Raw genomic sequence first — 21,453 nt, 5'->3', positions numbered from 1 at the left:
TCTTCCCTGTGTCTCTGTGTCCACATCTCTCTCTCAAAGGACACTAGGGATTAGATTTGCAGTCCGGCCTACTACAGTATGACCTCATCTTGACTTGATGGCATCTGTAAAGACCCTGTATTCAAATAAAGTCACATTCACAGGTACCAGGTGTTAAGACTTCAACATGTCTTTCTCAGCCCAGAACACCTCATCTTAGTCTAGCCTTCCTGCTTGTTTGATTTAAAAATTACCCTTTTAATACACAAAATTATAGTGCTCATAGATGGTAGTTTTTATTTTATAAATGTAGGAGACTCAGAAAAATAGCAAACCCTTATATTTTTATCACTCAAATGAACAACTGACATATATTTTCTTACAACAGTTTTAAGAACAAAAATATTACAAATGTAGATTTAAAAACTATTGTTAACCATCTTCTCACTTACATTATCTTCTCTTTTTGCTGAGAGCAGTGGTTCTCAACCAGGACAGTTTTGGGGGTGCTATTGTCATCTAGTGGGTAGAGGGCAGGGATGTTGCCAATCATCCAGCAATGCAAGGAGAGCCTGCAACAAGGAATTATCTAGTCCTAAATGTTAATAGCACTCAGGTTGAGAAACTCTATTTTAAAAAGAAGAATAATCATGATATTGACCTGCATCCTTCTAGAAATATTATTCATTCTTGTTCATATATTTACAAGTCCGAATGGTATTGTACTGTGGTATTGTATTGTGCATGAGTATTCTCTTTTTTCTTTTTAATTTATTATTATTATACCTTGAGTTTTAGGGTACATGTTCACAATGTGCAGGATAGATACATATGTATACATATGCCATGCTGGTGTGCTGCACCCACTAACTTGTCATCTAGCATTAGGTATATCTCCCAATGCTATCCCTCCCCCTTCCCCCCACCCCACAACAGTCCCCAGAGTGTGATGTTCCCCTTCTTGTGTCCATGTGATCTCATTATTCAATTCCCACCTATGAGTGAGAATATGCGGTGTTTGACTTTCTGTTCTTGTGATAGTTTACTGAGAATGATGATTTCCACTTTCATCCATGTCCCTACAAAGGACATGAACTCATCCTTTTTTATGGCTGCATAGTATTCCATGGTGTATATGTGCCACATTTTCTTAATCCAGTCTATCATTGATGGACATTTGGGTTGGTTCCAAGTCTTTGCTATTGTGAATAGTGCCGCAACAAACATACGTGTGCATGTGTCTTTATAGCAGCATGATTTATAATCCTTTGGGTATATACCCAGTAATGGGATGGCTAGGTCAAATGGTATTTCTAGTTCTAGATCCTTGAGGAATCGCCACACTGTCTTCCACAATGGTTGAACCAGTTTACAGTCCCACCAACAGTAAAAGTGTTCCTATTTCTCCACATCTTCTCCAGCACCTGTTGTTTCCTGACTTTTTAATGATCGGCATTCTAATTGGTGTGAGATGGTATCTCATTGTGGTTTTGATTTGCATTTCTCTGATGGTCAGTGATGATGAGCATTTTTTCATGTGTCTGTTGGCTGCATAAATGTCTTCTTTTGAGAAGTGTCTGTTCATGTCCTTTGCCCACTTTTTGATGGGCTTGTTTTTTTCTTGTACATTTGTTGGAGTTCATTGTAGATTCTGGATATTAGCCCTTTGTCAGATGAGTAGGTTGCAAAAATTTTCTCCCATTTTGTAGGTTGCCTGATCACTCTGATGGTGGTTTCTTTTGCTGTGCAGAAGCTCTTTAGTTGAATTAGATCCCATTTGTCAATTTTGGCTTTGGTTGCCATTGCTTTTGGTGTTTTAGACATGAAGTCCTTGCCCATGCCTATGTCCTGAGTGGTAATGCCTAGGTTTTCTTCTAGGGTGTTTATGTTTTTAGGTCTAATGTTTAAGTCTTTTATCCATCTCGAATTTATTTTTGTATAAGGTGTAAGGAAGGGATCCAGTTTCAGCTTTCTACATATGGCTAGCCAGTTTTCCAAGCACCATTTATTAAATAGGGAATCCTTTCCACATTGCTTGTTTCTCTCAGGTTTGTCAAAGATCAGATAGTTGTAGAAATGCGGCATTATTTCTGAGGGCTCTGTTTTGTTCCATTGATCTATATCTCTGTTTTGGTATCAGTACCATGCTGTTTTGGTTACTGTAGTCTTGTAGTATAGTTTGAAGTCAGGTAGTGTGATGCTCCAGCTTTGTTCTTTTGGTTCAGGATTGACTTGGCAATGTGGGCTCTTTTTTGGTTCCATATGAGCTATAAAGTAGTTTTTTACAATTCTATGAAGAAAGTCGTTGGTAGCTTGATGAGGATGGCATTGAATCTGTAAATTACCTTGGGCAGTATGGCCATTTTCACGATATTGATTCTTCCTATCCATGAGCATGGAATGTTTTTCCATTTGTTTGTATCCTCTTTTATTTCCTCAAGCAGTGGTTTGTAGTTCTTCTTGAAGAGGTCCTTCACGTCCTTTGTAAGTTGGATTCCTAGGTATTTTATTCTCTTTGAAGCAATTGTGAATGGGAGTTCACTCATGATTTGGCTCTCCGTCTGTCTGTTGTTGGTGTATAAGAATGCTTGTGATTTTTGCACATTGATTTTATATCCTGAGACTTTGCTGAAGTTGCCTATCAGCTTAAGGAGACTTTGGGCTGAGACGATGGGGTTTTCTAGATATACAAACATGTCATCTGCAAACAGGGACAATTTGACTTCCTCTTTTCCTGATTGAATACCCTTTATTTCCTTCTCCTGCCTAATTGCTCTGGCCAGAACTTCCAACACTATGTTGAATAGGAGTGGTGAGAGAGGGCATCCCTGTCTTGTGCCAGTTTTCAAAGAGAATGCTTCCAGTTTTTGTCCATTCAGTATGATATTGGCTGTGAGTTTGTCATAGATAGCTCTTATTATTTTGAGATATGTCCCATCAATACCTAATTTATTGAGAGTTTTTAGCATGAAGCGTTGTTGGATTTTGTCAAAGGCCTTTTCTGCATCTATTGAGATAACCATGTGGTTTTTGTCTTTGGTTCTGTTTATATGCTGGATTACATTTATTGATTTGCATATATTGAACCAGCCTTGCATCCCAGGGATGAAGCCCACTTGATCATGGTGGATAAGCTTTTTGATGTGCTGCTGGATTCGGTTTGCCAGTATTTTATTGAGGATTTTTGCATCAATGTTCATCAAGGATATTGGTCTAAAATTCTCTTTTTTGGTTGTGTCTCTGCCCGCCTTTGGTATCAGGATGATGCTGGCCTCATAAAATGAGTTAGGGAGGATTCCCTCTTTTTCTATTGATTGGAATAGTTTCAGAAGGAATGGTACCAGTTCCTCCTTGGACCTCTGGTAGAATTCGGTTGTGAATGCATCTGGTCCTGGACTCTTTTTGGTTGGTAAGCTATTATTGCCACAATTTCAGCTCCTGTTATTGGTCTATTCAGAGATTCAAGTTCTTCCTGGTTTAGTCTTGGGAGAGTCTCTGTGTCGAGGAATTTATCCATTTCTTCTAGATTTTCTAGTTTATTTGCATAGAGGTGTTTGTAGTATTCTCTGATGGTAGTTTGTATTTCTGTGGGATTGGTGGTGATATCCCCTTTATCATTTTTTATTGCATCTATTTGATTCTTCTCTTTTTATTAGTCTTGCTAGCGGTCTATCAATTTTGTTGATCCTTTCAAAAAACCAGCTCCTGGGTTCGTTAATTTTTTGAAGGGTTTTTTGTGTCTCTATTTCCTTCAGTTCTGCTCTGATTTTAGTTATTTCTTGCCTTCTGCTAGCTTTTGAATGTGTTTGCTCTTGCTTTTCTAGTTCTTTTAATTGTGATGTTAGGGTGTCAATTTTAGATCTTTCCTGCTTTCTCTTGTGGGCATTTAGTGATACAAATTTCCCGCTACACACTGCTTTGAATGCATCCCAGATATTTTGGTATGTTGTGTCTTTGTTCTTGTTGGTTTCAAAGAACATCTTTATTTCTCCCTTCATTTCGTTATGTACCCAGTAGTCATTCAGGAGCAGGTTGTTCAGTTTCCATGTAGTTGAGCGGTTTTGAGTGATATTCTTAATCCTGAGTTCTAGTTTGATTGCACTGTGGTCTGAGAGATCGCATGTTATAATTTCTGTTCTTTACATTTGCTGAGGAGAGCTTTACTTCCAAGTATGTGGTGAATTTTGGAATAGGTGTGCTGTGGTGCTGAAAAAATGTATATTCTGTTGATTTGGGGTGGAGAGTTCTGTAGATGTCTATTAGGTACACTTGGTGCAGAGCTGAGTTCAATTCCTGGGTATCCTTGTTGACTTTTTGTCTCGTTGATCTGTCTAATGTTGACAGTGGGGTATTAAAGTCTCCCATTATTAATCTGTGGGAGTGTAAGTCTCTTTGTAGGTCACTCAGGACTTCCTTTATGAATCTGGGTGCTCCTGTATTAGGTGCATATATATTTAGGATAGTTAGCTCTTCTTGTTGAATTGATCCCTTTACCATTATGTAATGGTCTTCTTTGTCTCTTTTGATCTTTGTTGGTTTAAAGTCTGTTTTATCAGAGACTAGGATTGCAACCCCTGCCTTTTTTTGTTTTCCATTTGCTTGGTAGATCTTCCTCCATCCTTTAATTTTGAGCCTATGTGTGTCTCTGCACGAGATGGGTTTCCTGAATACAGCACACTGATGGGTCTTGACTCTTTATCCAATTTGCCAGTCTGTGTCTTTTAATTGGAGCATTTAGTCCATTTACATTTAAAGTTAGTATTGTTATGTGTGAATTTGATCCTGTCATTATGATGTTAGCTGGTAATTTTGCTCGTTAGTTCATGCAGTTTTTTCCTAGTCTCGATGGTCTTTACATTTTGACATGATTTTGCAGCGGCTGGTATCAGTTGTTCCTTTCCATGTTTCACACTTCCTTCAGGAGCTCTTGTAGGGCAGGCCTGGTGGTGACAAAATCTCTCAGCATTTGCTTGTGTGTAAAGGATTTTATTTCTCCTTCACTTATGAAGCTTAGTTTGGCTGGATATGAAATTCTGGGTTGAAAATTCTTTTCTTTAAGAATGTTGAATATTGGCCCCCACTCTCTTCTGGCTTGTAGAGTTTCTGCCAAGAGATCCGCTGTTAGTCTGATGGGCTTCCCTTTGTGGGTAACCCGACCTTTCTCTCTGGCTGCCCATAACATTTTTTCCTCATTTCAACTTTGGTGAATCTGACCATTATGTGTCTTGGAGTTGCTCTTCTCGAGGAGTATCTTTGTGACATTCTCTGTATTTCCTGAATCTGAATGTTGGCCTGCCTTGCTAGATTGGGGAAGTTCTCCTGGATGATATCCCGCAGAGTGTTTTCCAACTTGGTTCCATTCTCCCCGTCACTTTCAGGTACACCAATCAGACGTAGATTTGGTCTTTTCACATAGTCCCATGTTTCTTGGAGGCTTTGCTGGTTTCTTTTTATTCTTTTTTGTCTAAACTTCACTTCTCACTTCATTTCATTCACTTCATCTTCCATCGCTGATACCCTTTCTTCCAGTTGATTGCATCGGCTCCTGAGGCTTCTGCATTCTTTACGTAGTTCTCGAGCCTTGGTTTTCAGCTCCATCAGCTCCTTTAAGCACTTCTCTGTATTGGTTATTCTAGCTATACATTCTTCTAAACTTTTTTCAAAGTTTTCAACTTCTTTGCCTTTGGTTTGAATTTCCTCCAGTAGCTCGGAGTAATGTGATCGTCTGAAACCTTCTTCTCTCAGCTTGTCAAAGTCATTCTCCGTCCAGCTTTGTTCCGTTGCTGGTGAGGAACTGCGTTCCTTTGGAGGAGGAGAGGTGCTCTGCTTTTTAGAGTTTCCAGTTTTTCTGCTCTGTTTTTTCCCCATCTTTGTGGTTTTATCTACTTTTGGTCTTTGATGATGGTGATGTACAGATGGGTTTTTGGTGTGGATGTCCTTTCTCTTTGTTAGTTTTCCTTCTAACAGACAGGACCCTCAGCTGCAGGTCTGTTGGAGTACCCAGCCATGTGAGGTGTCAGTCTGCCCCTGCTGGGTGGTGCCTCCCAGTTAGGCTGCTCGGGGGTCAGGGGTCAGGGACCCACTTGAGGATGCAGTCCGCCTGTTCTCAGATCTCCAGCTGCGTGGTGGGAGAACCACTGCTCTCTTCAAAGCTGTCAGATAGGGACATTTAAGTCTGCAGAGGTTACTGCTGTCTTTCTGTTTGTCTGTGCCCTGCCCCCAGAGGTGGAGCCTACAGAGGCAGGCAGGCCTCCTTGAGTTGTGGTGGGCTCCAACCAGTTAGAGCTTCCGGGCTGCTTTGTTTACCTAAGCAAGCCTGGGCAATGGCGGGCGCCCCTCCCCCAGCCTCGCTGCCGCCTTGCAGTTTGATTTCAGACTGCTGTGCTAGCAATCAGCAAGACTCCGTGGGCGTAAGACCCTCCAAGCCAGGTGCGGAATATAATCTCCTGGTGCGGCGTTTTTTTAAGCCCATTGGAAAAGCGCAGTATTCAGGTGGGAGTAACCCAATTTTCCAGGTGCTGTCTGTCACCCCTTTCTTTGACTAGGAAAGGGAACTCCCTGACCCCTTGCACTTCCCGAGTGAGGCGATGCCTCTCCCTGCTTCGGCTCACGCAAGGTGTGCCCACTGTCTGGCACTCCCTAGTGAGATGAACACGGTACCTCAGATGGAAATGCAGAAATCACCTGTCTTCTGCGTCGCTCAGGCTGGGAGCTGTAGACCGCAGCTGTTCCTATTCATCCATCTTGGCTCGATACTCCCATTTTCTACACAACAAAGTATAAGTATTAGAGAACACTAACAAATACTTCATACTATGGAATGCAAAAAGGAGAATAGCATTCATTCATCATAAGTAGAATCTTGCTGGGCAAAGAATATGGGGACAGAAATTTCATGAGACAATGATAATGTGATTGCTAAAATATGCATAATAACAGGTAAGAATAATCTAATAAACAACTTTAAAATATCTATTACCTGGTGTTTGGAAACCAGAGTTATCTCAAAGAAAAACACATGTAAAAGTTCTCACAGAATTCTGTGAAGACTTTTTGCAGTGGAGGAAGTGGGTGTGAAGGGGGCAATGCATTTGCATTGAAATTTGACTTCTACATGAGCAAGACATCCTTAATGTATTTTTTAAAAAGTTATTTAAAAGGAATTCCTACTTATAACATTTTCCCACTAAAAATCCAAAGTTGAGACATTTTACTCATGTCAAGTATGCTACTCCTCAGCAATATTTTTGGTCACCTGTAATCACAATTTATAAAAAGAAATTTAGTTTATTGCTTCAAGGAAATAAAGGTTATCCACATTTTCCAAATTGTTGTAAAAAGAAATCATTATAGAAAAAGTATTAAGGGCTGGGCGCGGTGGCTCATGCCTGTAATCCCAGCACTTTGGGAGGCCTAAGCAGGCAGATCACAACGTCAGGAGATGGAGACCATCCTGGCTACCACGGTGAAACCCCATCTCTACTAAAAATACAAAAACAAAATTAGCCGGGCATGGTGGTGGGCACCTGTTGTCCCAGCTACTCTGGAGGCTGAGGTGGGAAAATGGCATGAACCCAGGAGGCGGAGCTTGCAGTGAGCCGAGATCGCACCACTGCACCCTAGCCTGGGCGACAGAGCAAGACTATGTCTCAAAAAAGAAAAAAAAAAAGAAAAAAAGAAAAGAAAAGAAAGAAAGAAAAAGTATTAAGAATAAAAATAGAATTATTAAATTCTAGTAACTTCCTAAATTAGATCTATTCAGTTTGCCTTATCTAACCCAGGTTAACCTACTGCCAACTTCCCACCTGCAAACATAGGCACAGGTATGGTCTTCTTCTGGAGTCCCTAGTGGACATGTGATAGCTAGTAACAAAAGTTGCATGAGAAAACTGAAGTTTAATACTTAAAATAACCAAGTGAATGAAACAAACCCGGAACAGAAAGTAAAGCCTCTAGAAGAGGCACTGCCAATTTTTAGCAATGTCTACGTATTTTAATCCTTGGATGTTAAAAATGCGATGTTAAGTATAAATACTAGTTTGGGGAAAAATTATATCTAGTCTTTAACCACACAGGTTTTCTTTGGTTCACCTTAAAAAAAAGAATATTTTATTCAATTTAACATATAAGCAAACATATGTTCATTTATTTTCCTTTTGTTTCTACTCTCCTGCACTCTCTCACTTATTTGTTTCAGTAGACAAGAAATGCACCATATCCCCCTGCCTGGATGGGTGTTTTTGGAGAAGAACAAGCATATAGACTAAAATCCTCTGTTTGGAAACCAGCCCAATTCAAGGAGGGTTCTGATGCACTGCAGTGAATTTTTGGCAATGAGTGGGTCAGCAGCTTAATAGAGGTGAGAATTTGGGGAAAGAGTGGTCTCTCATCTCTTTTCTTTTTGAGGCACTCTGCCATTAATCTCTTCATGGCTTTTGGACAGTTACTCCGTACCTTACTGAGATCTGGAGATAGGTATCCTTGTCCCACCATAAAAATTATCTGGTCCCTGTTGTTGATGTTTGAATAAGGTAACTGTCCAGTCATCAATTCATACAGAACAATCCCAAATGCATATACATCTGACTGAAAGCTGTATGAATTTTTATCTTGCATTCTGATGACTTCTGGTGCCATACACAAAAAAGATCCAGACAACTGTTCAAACTGATGGGACCCACTCCATCAAGATTTCACTGTGGTTAGACCAAAATCACCTATTTCCACTGTGAGGTCTTCATGAAGAACTATATTATTACTCTTGAGGTCTCTGTGGGTGATTGACTTGGCCTGTCAGTAATCCATGCCCTGTGCAGTCTGTTGTGCAATATCTATAAGTTTGATCATCTCAGATTTGGTCTCAATTATATGGAGATGGTAATACAAGCTGGAGCCCTAACACCACTGGGTGACAATAGCCAGTTGTGGCTTTGTGGAATAGCCCATGAAGAGTAGGATATTCATGTGTTATGTTTTCCTGAGTACTCCTCCTTCATTTTGAAGGCTTCTAACTGCTGAGGTGTAGGTGCTGCCACATTCAACATTTTCACTGCCACAACACCATGCCACTTTCCCTTGTAGACTGTTCCAAATGATCCAGATCCAATTCTTTGTCCCACTGTAATCTGCCCATCAGGAATCTCCCAATCATCATTCGAGTCCTGTCTACCAAGTGTTTTCATTTGATTCCTGTCTTCTGAGGATGAAGATGACTTCCTTTCTCGCTGAAGTCCTGGAGATTTCTGTAAGGCTTTCACGTTAGTGAGTGACCCAGGCAGGGGGTGTGGCAGACAAACCTGTGGTTGAGCCTCCAACACCACGAAATCCTTGGTCTCTGATCAAGTCATCAATATCGACAGGTTCTATTGTGCTTATATGCACATTGGGAGCTGATGAGGACCGGTCTCGCCCAAATTCATTTCAGTGATCTTCATCTGCTGGTCGGAAGGGCTGTGGAATTGGAGTGGATTTTGAAGGAGACAGATTGGTGAGAATTTGGGGCCCAGTAGAGTCTGAGGGGGGTGCCGAAGGAGATGATCCAGATGTAAAGGCAGTCTCTGCTAAGGAGGCCTCTTCCTGGGGTATTGAGTGGCGTTCAAAGAACTTGGAGAAAAACAACAAATCAAGATGGTCATAATTAACAAACATCAGTGGAACAACTGTACTACAACACTGGTGAAATTTATAACCACATGTTTGACAGCGGAAACCCTGGAAAAGCAGCTTTTGACAAAAGTCACAAAATGCTAAGGTGAAAAATGTTTTTCGTACAAAGTTGTGTGTTGTAAGTGGAACATTCTCCAACACTTCCACATGCAATTCTTCTCCAGTAAGCCAGGAAACACCAGTGTCCTGGTCAATTGTTTTCTTCTCTCCATCCTGAATTCTGTAAACAGCACCGCACTCTGGGATTAGACCTCTCATCATCAGTGTTTTCTTTAGACTGTCTCCGACTGTAACTCCACACCTTGCAGGTACCACTGTCCTCTGCTTGTTGGGCACGAAGACTCTAACAATAGGTTTTTGTGGTGACTTGGGGTTGCTCCATGCCACATCTATGGGATTTTGAAAAACTGAAAGAGATAAAGGTTTTTTGAAAAACTGAAAGGCTAAAAGAGGAAGATTTAACGGTGTCCATTGATGCAGAGCTAGAAACAGAAAAATCAGTTCCGTTCCCCAGACATTCCAATAACTGTTGTTCTCTTTGTTGGAGTGTATCTAGCTTGCTGGTGTATTCCTCATAGGCCTCCAGATATACTGATGGTGGATTATGCTCCCCAACAAATTTGTCTAATAGGGCCTCTATATGTTCCTGTGTCAACTTAATTGATTATTTGTTTGATATTCCATACTTTGTGGTATTTGTCCTACTGGTTCTTTCTTTTCTTCACTTCTTTGGGATTAATTTTTATTAATCATTTGTTCTCTTCTGTTGGTTTAGAAGTTAAAAGTCTGGTTTCTACATTTTTAGAAGATAACCTCCTCAGGAATGGCAGGATCCACAGCCGAAGAGGCCGCGGCGCCAGGGCCGGCCTCAGGCTCCACGTCCCCGTTGAATAGAGCCTCACCGGGCTCCGCACTGCCACCACCGCCACTGCTCAGCGCCACCATCTTATCATATGTTTTCATTTATCTGGGATAAATGCCCCCGAATTCAGTTACTGTGTCATGTGGTAATTGCATGTTTACTTTTTAAAGAAACTTCCAAGCTGTCAAGGACAAGGCAGGTGAAGGCAGTCAAGGGCAAAGCAATAATAGCAATAACAATAATAATAATGATAAGGCAGACTCACTCCAAAAGGGAGAATACTAAGGATGCTGGACAAGGTCTTAAGATGACACAGCTAAAAGACAAAATAAAAGCTTTATAGCTTTTTTCTTATGCTGATCAACAGTGCAGCTCCAGAAGAGTGAAGTTAAACAGAATGGTGAAATTCCTTTATTGCTCCTCCCCATACACTGACTACCAAAGCAAGATGACTTGCTACCTCAGTAACTATGATTCCACCTTTACTTAATAGCATTAAGGATGGCCGAATAGACTGCAACAGAGAGATATTAGGTTCTTCATTTTGTAGGGCTGGGGCTACAGAGAAAAGTAAATAGCAAAGAGTCTTAGAAGCAAATACTTCCCCAAATCTCCCAGAATAGGGTATCCAGCTGTACTACCTACCTCCATTTTCCAAGAACTGGTAGAGCTTCAGGAGAACATGGCTTGAAACATGCCCCTAAATAGTAGGTTTTAAGGGCCTATACTACATTTAAATCATTCTATGTTAAGTATTTGAGACATTTACAAGTATAGAAGTTAGAAAAATTGGGTTTAAGTGGATAAAGTGCCAGAGCAGGAAGTCAATGGAGTGTAATGGTTAAGGATGTGGATACTGACAGACTATGGCTGATATTCCTAACATACAAAGAACTCTTAAAAATTGAATGAATAAAACCAAAAACCCAACAGAAAAATAGGGAAAATACATAAACAGACAATTCACACAAAAGATATAAAAACTATCCTCAAACATATGAAAAGATGTTCAAACTCAGAATTAGAGAAATGCAAAGTAAAAATACACTGAGACACAATTTCTCACCTATCAGACTGGCAAAAAAAATGACAACATATTCTGTTGGTGAAGCTGCGAGGAAACAGGCACTCTCATATATTCATGGTGAGAAAGCAAACTGCTGCAACACTTCTGGTGGCAAATCTGCAATACCTAATAAATCTACACATGTCCTTACTTTTTTCAAAAAAGTAACACCTTTATTGAAATAAAATTTACCTACTATACAATTCACCCATTTAAAGTGAATACACCCATACAATTTAATGATTTTTCATAAATTCACAGTTGTGTAACCATCACCACAATCAGTTTTACTTCATTTTCATCACCTCTAAAATAAATTGCATTCACAGTAGCAGTCGCTCCTCATTTCCCCTCATAGCTCTCCCCACCCCTATCACTGGGGTGGGGAGAGCAACCACTAATACTTACTTTCTGTCTCTAAATAGCAGAGAGGCATATGGGAAGATATAAGACTGAACATTCACAGCAATCATGGGGAGAATACCAGACTTGCACAGGTTATAAAATTGAGGATTCAAGCTATATTTATCTAAATTCCCAGGGAAAGGGAAGTTCTAAGTCACATCTCTTTAAAAGTGAATGACACTCTTGATTTTAGACCAGGTGTACCACTCTCCCTTCTAGGTCAACCTCGAGAAATTCGCTTTTAAGAATAAAAGAGAAGCTCTTGAATTATGCCTTGTTGAGCCGTGGCATCCACATGATTCTAGAAAGAATATCATAAGTTCTATACCAAGAAGACCTCCAGACAATTAAGGAAGTTTAGCAGCTCTGGAGTTGCTAGATATTACTGATAGCTCTTTATCATCCTTTCATAATGACTACTCCATTAAATTACTTTTCCAGAAAAGGAAAGAGTTATACAGAAAATAGTTTTGCACTCCAGGAGCTAAAAACTATTTCTCTCATAATATTGGCCTATGAATATCCAACCATTTACCCAGGCAAATTATTTCTCTGTCACTAATTTTCAAAAGAAGTTGGTCATGGCTAAAGGCAGCTACCCAATGTGAGAAAAGAAAGTTGATGATCAAGGCCATTATTGAGACACGAATATATCACATTGAAAAATCCCAAAATTTCATGGAGGTCTAATGTAGCTATCACAACTTACAGCATCAGAGGCCAGAAAAACTCAGTCTATACCAAGTGAGGTAGACTTTCTTTTATAGATAACTTTCCCTTTTCCTATTATCCTGAAGTTAAAACAGGCCCCAATCTTAGGAGGTGGCAGAGGAATATGATTCTGAAAGATTATCTGGCCTGAGAACATTCTGATTATCAATTTCAGCTATAGCACAGTAGATAAATGGTGAGCGATAAAGATTTAATTTAGCAGGCCTGAGACTGCTATTCTTAGAAGGGCCTAGTTACAAGGTTGGCCCTTAGCTGACATCTTCAACCTTGGTTCTGGAGTATTCTCAGTCAACAGATAACTTATTACGGAGGCACACTGTAGATTATATGTGCAAGCTATATGATTTTTGCTGAACACCTACCTTCCTGCTGAATTCGGCATTTTGGCATGTGCCAGGCAGGGAGTGCTTGTGTGATTAGTCCCCAGTAAAAATCTTGGGTCCTGAGTCTCTAGTGGGCTTCCATGGTAGAAATCATTTCACACAAGTTGCTGCATTTTCATTGCTGGGCTAAACGTGCGCTCTGTGTCACCCCTCTTAGAGAAGGAGAGCATACAAGGCTTGCACAGGGATTTCTCCAGACTTCACCTGTGTCTTTTTCCTTTATAATCTAGTTGTGTATCCTTATTGCATCACTAGAATAACTCTTAACCGTCCATAAAACTATGTGCAGGCAAGATGATGGAATAGAAAGCTCCACCAATCATCCCCATCACAAGGACACCAAGTTAACAACTATCTACACAGAAGAAAAAAAATACCTTCATAAGAACCAAAAATCAGGTGAGCACTCATAGTACCTGGATTTAACTTCATATTGCTGAAAGAGGCACTGAAGAGACAAAAGTCCTGAATTGCTGATGCTACCTCTCCTCCACTCTGGCAGCCACAGAGTGGTGCAGAGAACTTCTCTAGGCACTGCGGGAAAAAGAACACAGCACTTATTACCCAATGAACTCAGTGATGTCCAGTTAGAGCAGAAAGGAAAACCAGACCAAACTCAGCTGATGCCCACTTACAAAGGGAGCATTTAAACCAGACCTTGCCAGAGGAAAATTATCAATTCTAGAAGTCCGAACTTGAGTGCCTGCAAACCTCACCACTAAAGACAATAGCATCCTGTGTCCCCAAGTAAACTTGAAAAGCAGTCTAGGACATAAGAACTGCAACTCTTAGGTGAGTTCTAGTGCTAAATTAGGCCTGGAGACAGTGAACTGAGTGAGCACATGACATACTAAGACATCAGCTGGGGCAGCCAAGGGAATATTGCCATCACCCCTCCATAACTTCAGGCTGCACAGCTCATGGCTTCAAAAGAGACTCCTTCCTTCCACTTGAGGAGAAGAGAGAGAAGAGAAGGGAGAACTTTATCTTACATCTAAGATACCAGCTAAGCCACAGCAGGATAGGGCACTGGTCAGAGTCCTAAGGGCCCCATTCTAGGCCCTAGATCCCAGACAACATTTCTAAACACACCCTGGCCCAGAAGAGAACCTGCTGCCTTGAAGGAAAGGACCCAGTCCTGACAGCATTTATCACATGCCAACTGAAGAGCACTTCGACCCTAAATAATGAGCAGTGACACCCGCCTTGGGTGAGTGGCTAAGACTTGTTGGCTTCAGGTGAGACTCACAGCACATGACCAGCTGTGGTGGCTACAGGGCAAAACTCCATCTGCTTGAGAAAAGCAGAGAAAAAAGGAAAGGGGACTTTGTCTTTCACATTAGGTACCAGCATGGCCACAGTGGGGTAGAGCAATTCCAGGACTTGAATCTCGGACAGCATTTCTGGACCTGCCCTGGGCCAAAGGTGAGAATATTGTCCTGAAGGGTGAGTCCCAGGCCAGGGAGCACTCATAACAAGCTGACTTAAGAGACTTTGGGTGTTAAGGGAGTATAAGCAATAGTCTGGCAGTACTCTTTGTGGGCTGGGGTGGCAGTAGCTAGGAAATGAGGTTCCTTTGCCTTTGAAAAGGGGAGGGAAGAGTTTTAAAAAATGTGTTTTGTGGTTTGACTGCCAGCACAGTCACAAAGCAATAGAACACTTGGTAGACTTCAAAGGAATTTGACTGTAGTCTGTGAATTCCAAACAGCACTTCTGGACCCACCAGGGAATTGGGGGACCTTGCCTCCCTGAAAGGAAGGACACAGTCCAGGCTGGCTTTGCCACTTGATGATTGTAGAGCCCCAGGACTTTGAGTGAACACAGGAAGTAGCCAGGGAGTGGTCACAGCAGGCCTTAGGCTAGATCCAGCACTGGGCTGGCTTCAGGTCTGACCCAGTATAGCCATAGTGGTGGTGGCCACAGGGTTGCTTGTGCCACCCATTCCCAGCTTTAGGTGGCTTAGAAAGAGAGATTCTTTTTTGGAAGAAAGTAAGGGAAGAGAACAAGTCTCTGCCTGGTAATTCAGAGAATTCTTCCCCATCTTGTCCAAGACCATGAAGAGGATACCTCTATAAGTCTGTGAAAACCACAACATTACTATATTTGGGGTGTCCCCTAGAGCAGAAGCAGCTTAGGTCATGACACCCAAGTCCTTTCAAATACTAGAAAACCTTCCCAAGAAGGGCAGCTACAAATAAGCCCAGAGTGAAGACTATAATAAACACCTAACCTTTCAATGCCTAGACAAAAAAGAACACCTACTAGCATCAATATCAACCAGGAAAATATGACTTTATCAAATGAACTAAATAAGAGCCCAGGATGAATCCTGGAGAAACAGAGATATGTGACTTTTCAGACAAAGAATTCAAAATAGCTGTGTTGAGAAAAATCAAATAAAAAAGCATTCCTACAGGACTTAGATAATAACCTCAAAAGGACAAACTAAGAGGTATTGTCCTAAAACAGGAAGTAGAGAAAAAGACAGGAATAGAAAGTTTATTCAAAGGCATAACAGAGAATTTTCCAAATCCAGAGAAAGATATCAATATCTAAGTAAAAGAAGTTTGAAAAACACCAAGCAGATTTAATCCAAAGAAAACTACCTCAAGACATTTAATAATCAAACTCCCAAAGGTCAAGGATAAAGAAAGGATCCTAAAAGCAGAAAGAGAAAAGAAACAAATAGCATACAATGGAGCTCCAAAACATCTTGCAGCAGACTTTTCAGTGGAAACCTTACAGGCCAGGACAGAGTAGCATGACATATTCAAAGTGCTGAAGGAAAAAAAACTTACCCTAGAAAGGTATATCCAGAAAAAATATCCTTCAAACATAAAGGAGAAATAAAGACTTTCCCAGACAAACAAAAGCTGAGGAATTTCATCAATACCAGACCTGTCCTATAAAAAATGTTAAGATCAGTATTTCTTGCGACAGTTTACTGAGAATGATGATTTCCAATTTCATCCATGTCCCTACAAAGGACATGAACTCATCATTTTTTATGGCTGCATAGTATTCCATGGTGTATATGTGCCACATTTTCTTAATCCAGTCTATCATTGTTGGACATTTGGGTTGGTTCCAAGTCTTTGCTATTGTGAATAATGCTGCAATAAACATACGTGTGCATGTGTCTTTATAGCAGCATGATCGCAAGAACAAAAAACCAAACACCACATATTCTCACTCATAGGTGGGAATTGAACAATGAGACCACATGGACACAGGAAGGGGAACATCACCCTCTGGGGACTGTTGTGAGGTGGGGGGAGGGGGGAGGGATAGCATGGGGAGATATACCTAATGCTAGATGACGAGTTAGTGGGTGCAGCGCACCAGCATGGCACATGTATACATATGTAACTAACCTGCACAACGTGCACATGTACCCTAAAACTTAAAGTATAATAAATAATAATAATAATAATAATAATAATAATAATAATAATAAAGAGCAGTATTTCAACCAGAAATAAAAGGACAATAATGAGCAATAATCATCTGAAAGCACAAAACTCACTGGTAGTAGTAAGTACACAGAAGAACACAGAATATTATAACACTGTAACTGTGGTGTGTAAACTACTCTTTTCCTAAGTAAAAAGACTAAATAATGAACCCATCAAAAATAATGACTACAACAAAATTTTCAAGACATAGCCAATACAATAAGATATAAATAGAAACAACAAAATATTAAAAAGCGAGGGACGAAGTTCAACCATAAGGTTTCTACTTGTTTTCTTTTGCTCATTTGTTTGTTTATGCTAACAGTGTTAAGTTATCAGGTTAAAACAATGGGTTGCAAAATAGTATTTGCAAGCTTCATGGCAGCCTCAAACCTAAAAACATGCAATGGAGACATAAAACATAAAAAGCAAGAAACAAAATCATATCACCAGAGAAAATCCCCTTCACTAAAGGAAGACATGAAGGAAAGAAGGAAGGAAGAAAAGACCACAAAACTACTGGAAAACAAATAACAATACGGTGAAAGTAAGTTTTTACTTATCAGTAATAACATTGAATGAAAATGGACTAAATTATCCAATCAAAAAGACACAGACTAGCTAAATAAATAAGTAAAAAGACTCACTGATGTGTTGTCTACAAGAAACGCACTTCACATATAAAGACACACATAGCCTGAATATAAAGGGAGAGGAAAAAGTTATTCCATGTCAATGAAAAAAAAAAAAGTAGGAGTAGCTATACTTATGTCAGCCAAAACAGATTTCAAGACAAAAGCTATAAGAAGACACAAAGAACATCACTACATAATGATAAAGGGGTCAATTCAGCAAGAGGACATAACGATTGTAAGTATATATGCACCCAACACTGGAACACTCAGATATATAAAGCAAATATTACTAGAGCTATAGAGAAAGATAAGACCTGGTACAATAATAGCTGAAGACTTCACCACCCCACTTTCAGCACTGGACAAAGCTTCCAGACAGAAAAATCAACAAAGAAATATCAAACTTCATCTGCACTATAGACCAAATTGTTCTAATAGATAATTACAGAACATTTCATCCAATAACTACAGACTACACATTCTTTTCCTCAGCACAGGGATCATTCTCAAGGACAGGCCATATGTTAAGTCACAAATCATAATACATTCAAAAACAATGAAATAATATCAAGTAGCTTCTCTGAAGACAGTGGAATAAAACTAGAAATAAATAACAAGAGGAATTTTGGAAATGATACAAATACATGGAAATTAAACAATATGCTCCTAAATGACAAGTGGGTCAATGAAGAAATTAAGAAAAAAAATGAAAAATTTCTTGAAACAAATAATAATGGAAACACAACACACTAAAACCTATGGGACACAGCAAAAGCAGTATTGAGAGGGAAATTTATAGCTATAAGTGCCTACATCAAAACAGAGAAAAAACTTCAAACAAAAAAATTGATGATGCGTCTTAAAGAACTAGAAAAGAAAGAGCAAACCAAACTCAAAACTAATATAAAAAAAGAAATAACAAAGATTAGAGCAGAAATAAATGAAATTGAAATAAAGAAAACAATACAAAAGGTCAATGAAAAAAAAAGTGGCTGTTTTTGAAAAGTTAAACAAAATTGACAAAGTTTTACCTAGACTAAGAAAAAAAGAGAGGAATTAAAGTAAATTAAATCACAAACGAAAAAGGAGACATTACAACTGATACTGCAGAAATTCAAAAGATTGTTAGAGATTCAAAAGATTGTTAGTGGTTACTAGGAGTAACTATATGCCAATAAATTGGAAAATCTAGAAGAAATAGACAAATTCCTAGATACATACAAGCTATCAAATGTTTTTACCAAATGTTTAAAGAAGAACTAATACTAATTCTACTCAAACTATTCCCAAATACAGAGGAGGAGGAAATACATCCAAACTCATTCTATAAGGCCAGTAGTACGATGACACCCAAACCAGACAAAGACATTAAAAAAAAAAAACTACTGGACAATATCTCTGATAAATATTGATGCAAAAATCCTCAAAAAATACTATCAAACTGAATTCAACAATACATTAGAAAGATCATTCCTCATGACCAAGTGAGATTTAACCCTAGGATGCAAGGATGGTTCAATACACACAAATGAATCAATATGGTATATCATATCAACATAATAAAGGATAAAAATTATATGAGCACTTCAATTTATGCTGAAAAAGTTGATAAAATTCAACATCACCTCAGGATAAAAATGCTTAAAAAATTGTGTATAGAAGGAGCAGCACACCTAAACACAATAAAAGCCACATATGACAGACACACAGCTAGTATCATACTGATCCTAGCTAGAACAATCAGACAAAAGAAAGATATAAACAGCATCCACATTAGAAAGAAAGAAGTCAAACTATCCTTGTTTGCTGATGGTATAATCTTATATTTGGAAAATCCTAAGACTCCACAGGAAAACTGTTATAACTGATAAATTCAGTAAAGTTTCAGGATACAAAATCAACATACTAAAATCAGTAGCATTTCTATATGCCAACAGTGAACGATCTGAAAAAGAAATTTAAAAAGTAATTCCATTTACAATAGCTACACATGAAATTAAATACTCAGAAATTAACTCAACCAAAGAAGTGTAAGATTACTATAATGAAAACTATAAAACACTGATGAAGGAAATTAAAGAGGACACAAAAATATTGAAAGATATTCAATGTTCATGTATTGGAAAAATAGTATTTTTTAAACGTTCATAGTACCCAAAGCAATCTACAGATTCAATGCAATCCTTATCAAACTACCAATGACATTCTTCACAGCAATAGAAAAAAATTCTAAAACTTATATGGAATAACAAAAGACCCAGAATAACCAAAGCTATCCAAAGAAAAATGAACAAAATCGGAGGAATCACATTATCTGACTCAAATTATACTACATAACTATATGACTCAAATTATACTACATAACTATAGTAACCCAAATAGCATGGTACTGGCATAAAAACAGACATGCAGACAAATGGAACAGAATACAGAACCCAGGCACACATCCACCCACCCATCGTTGAAGTCATTTTTGACAAAGTTACCAAGAGCATACACTGAGGGAAAGACAATCTTTTTGATAAATGATGCTGGGAAAACTGGATACCCATACGACAAAAAATAAAACTAGACCCCTATCTCCTGCCATATACAAAAATCAAATCAAAATGGATTAAATACTTAAATCTCAGATCTCAAACTATGAAGCTACTACAAGAACACATTGAAGAAGATCTTTAGGACATTGGTCTGGGCAAAGTCTTCTTGAGAAATATCCCACAAGCACAGGCAACCAAGGCAAACATGGACAAAAGCTTCTTCACAGTAAAGGATATGATCAACAGAGTGAATAGACAACCCACAGAACGGGAGAAAATATTTGCAAACTACCCATCTGACAAAGGATTTATAACCAGAATATATAAGAAGCTCAAACAAATCTACAGGAAAAAATCTAATAATCCCATCAAAATATGGGCAAAATATTTGGATAGACCTTTCTCAAAAGAAGACATACAAATGGTAATTAGGCATACGAAAAGGTACTGAACATCACTGATCATTAGAGCAATGCAAATCAAAACTATAATGTGATATCATCACATCCCAGTTAAAATGCATTATATCTAAAGACAGGCAATAACAAATGCTGGTGAGGATGTGGGGAAAAAGAAAGCCTCATATAGTGTTGGTGAGAATGTAAATCAGCACAACCACTATGGAGAACAGTTTGGAGGTTCCTCAGAAAACTAAAAATTGAGCTACCATAAAATCCAGCAATCCCACTGCTGGGTTATTGCAGGATCGGGCCAGCAACGCGCAATGCAACGGGGCTCTTTCTTTGTTCCCAGACAGATCAGCAGGTCAAGAAATAATAGACACACACAAGATAGTGAAAGCTGGGTCCAGGGGGGTCACCGCCTTCTGGTCCCACGATGCTGCCAATGCACTGGATATACCAGCATTTATTATTAAGTTTAGTGAGGGTGGGGGTAGGTTAGTGAGGGATTTAGGGTCATTTGATTAAGATGTGAGATGGTCACATGGGGATGAAGTAATTCTCTAACATAACATCTGTATGCAGAAGTACAGTATACAGAGATAAGAATTTACAATATAGTGTGTGTATCAGTAATTTCTAACAGAGCCTTAAAACTGAAACACAGTCTTTCCATAACCTATGATTAGCAAGATATTTATCAGCAGTAACAGTTGCAGCAAAAGCTGGTTAAAAACAATCCATAGAAACAGGACGTGAAGCTAGACAACTGGTTAGACCAGAAATTCTCAGAAGGGAGTATGTCTTAACCCTAAAGAGGCCTAGAAGAGCCGTGGCAAGATGAAGGCGTTTATAGCCCTACTTTATCCATATGAAAAGGCACCCCTCATGTGTCCATTTATAGGCCCTCCACAAGGGTCGCAATCCATTCCCAGAGCTATGAACATCTGCTTTTCTGGGATAGGAATCTTGGTGATATGAAACCTCCCTGACTGCACGTCCATTCATAGGCTCTCTGCAGGAGGAAGCACATCACATGCTGTTGGCTCATTCCGGCAGTCCAACCTGGCATTGTCTTTACACAATCCTGCATGCAATTTTGTATTTACAATAATCAGGAGCATTTCATCTTTTATTCCACAGCAATAGTTTCAGGGGGTCTCCCTACACTGGGTATATACCCAAAGAAAGGAAATCAGTATATAAAAGAGATATCTGCACTTTTTGTTGCAGCACTTTTTACATTAGCTAAGACTTAGAAGCAACCCATGTGTCCACCATCAGATGAATGGATAGAGAACATTTGGTACATAAACACAATGGAGTACT

The 21,453-nt window shown here is 39.3% G+C and overlaps 1 long non-coding RNA gene and 1 pseudogene across 1 annotated transcript in view; both read right to left on the bottom strand.

Annotated features, from left to right (window-relative positions):
- LOC129530114 (uncharacterized) overlaps positions 1–21,453 on the bottom strand; it is a 127,921-nt gene that overhangs the window by 64,135 nt on the left and 42,333 nt on the right. The window lies entirely within an intron of this gene.
- LOC101137993 (serine/threonine-protein kinase B-raf-like) lies at positions 8,173–10,590 on the bottom strand (annotated as a pseudogene).

Source organism: Gorilla gorilla, chromosome X, assembly GCF_029281585.2.
Source record: "Gorilla gorilla gorilla isolate KB3781 chromosome X, NHGRI_mGorGor1-v2.1_pri, whole genome shotgun sequence".
NCBI lineage: Eukaryota > Metazoa > Chordata > Mammalia > Primates > Hominidae > Gorilla > Gorilla gorilla.
Note: the sequence above shows the minus strand (reverse complement) of the source record. Positions and strands in the feature narration are given on the sequence as shown.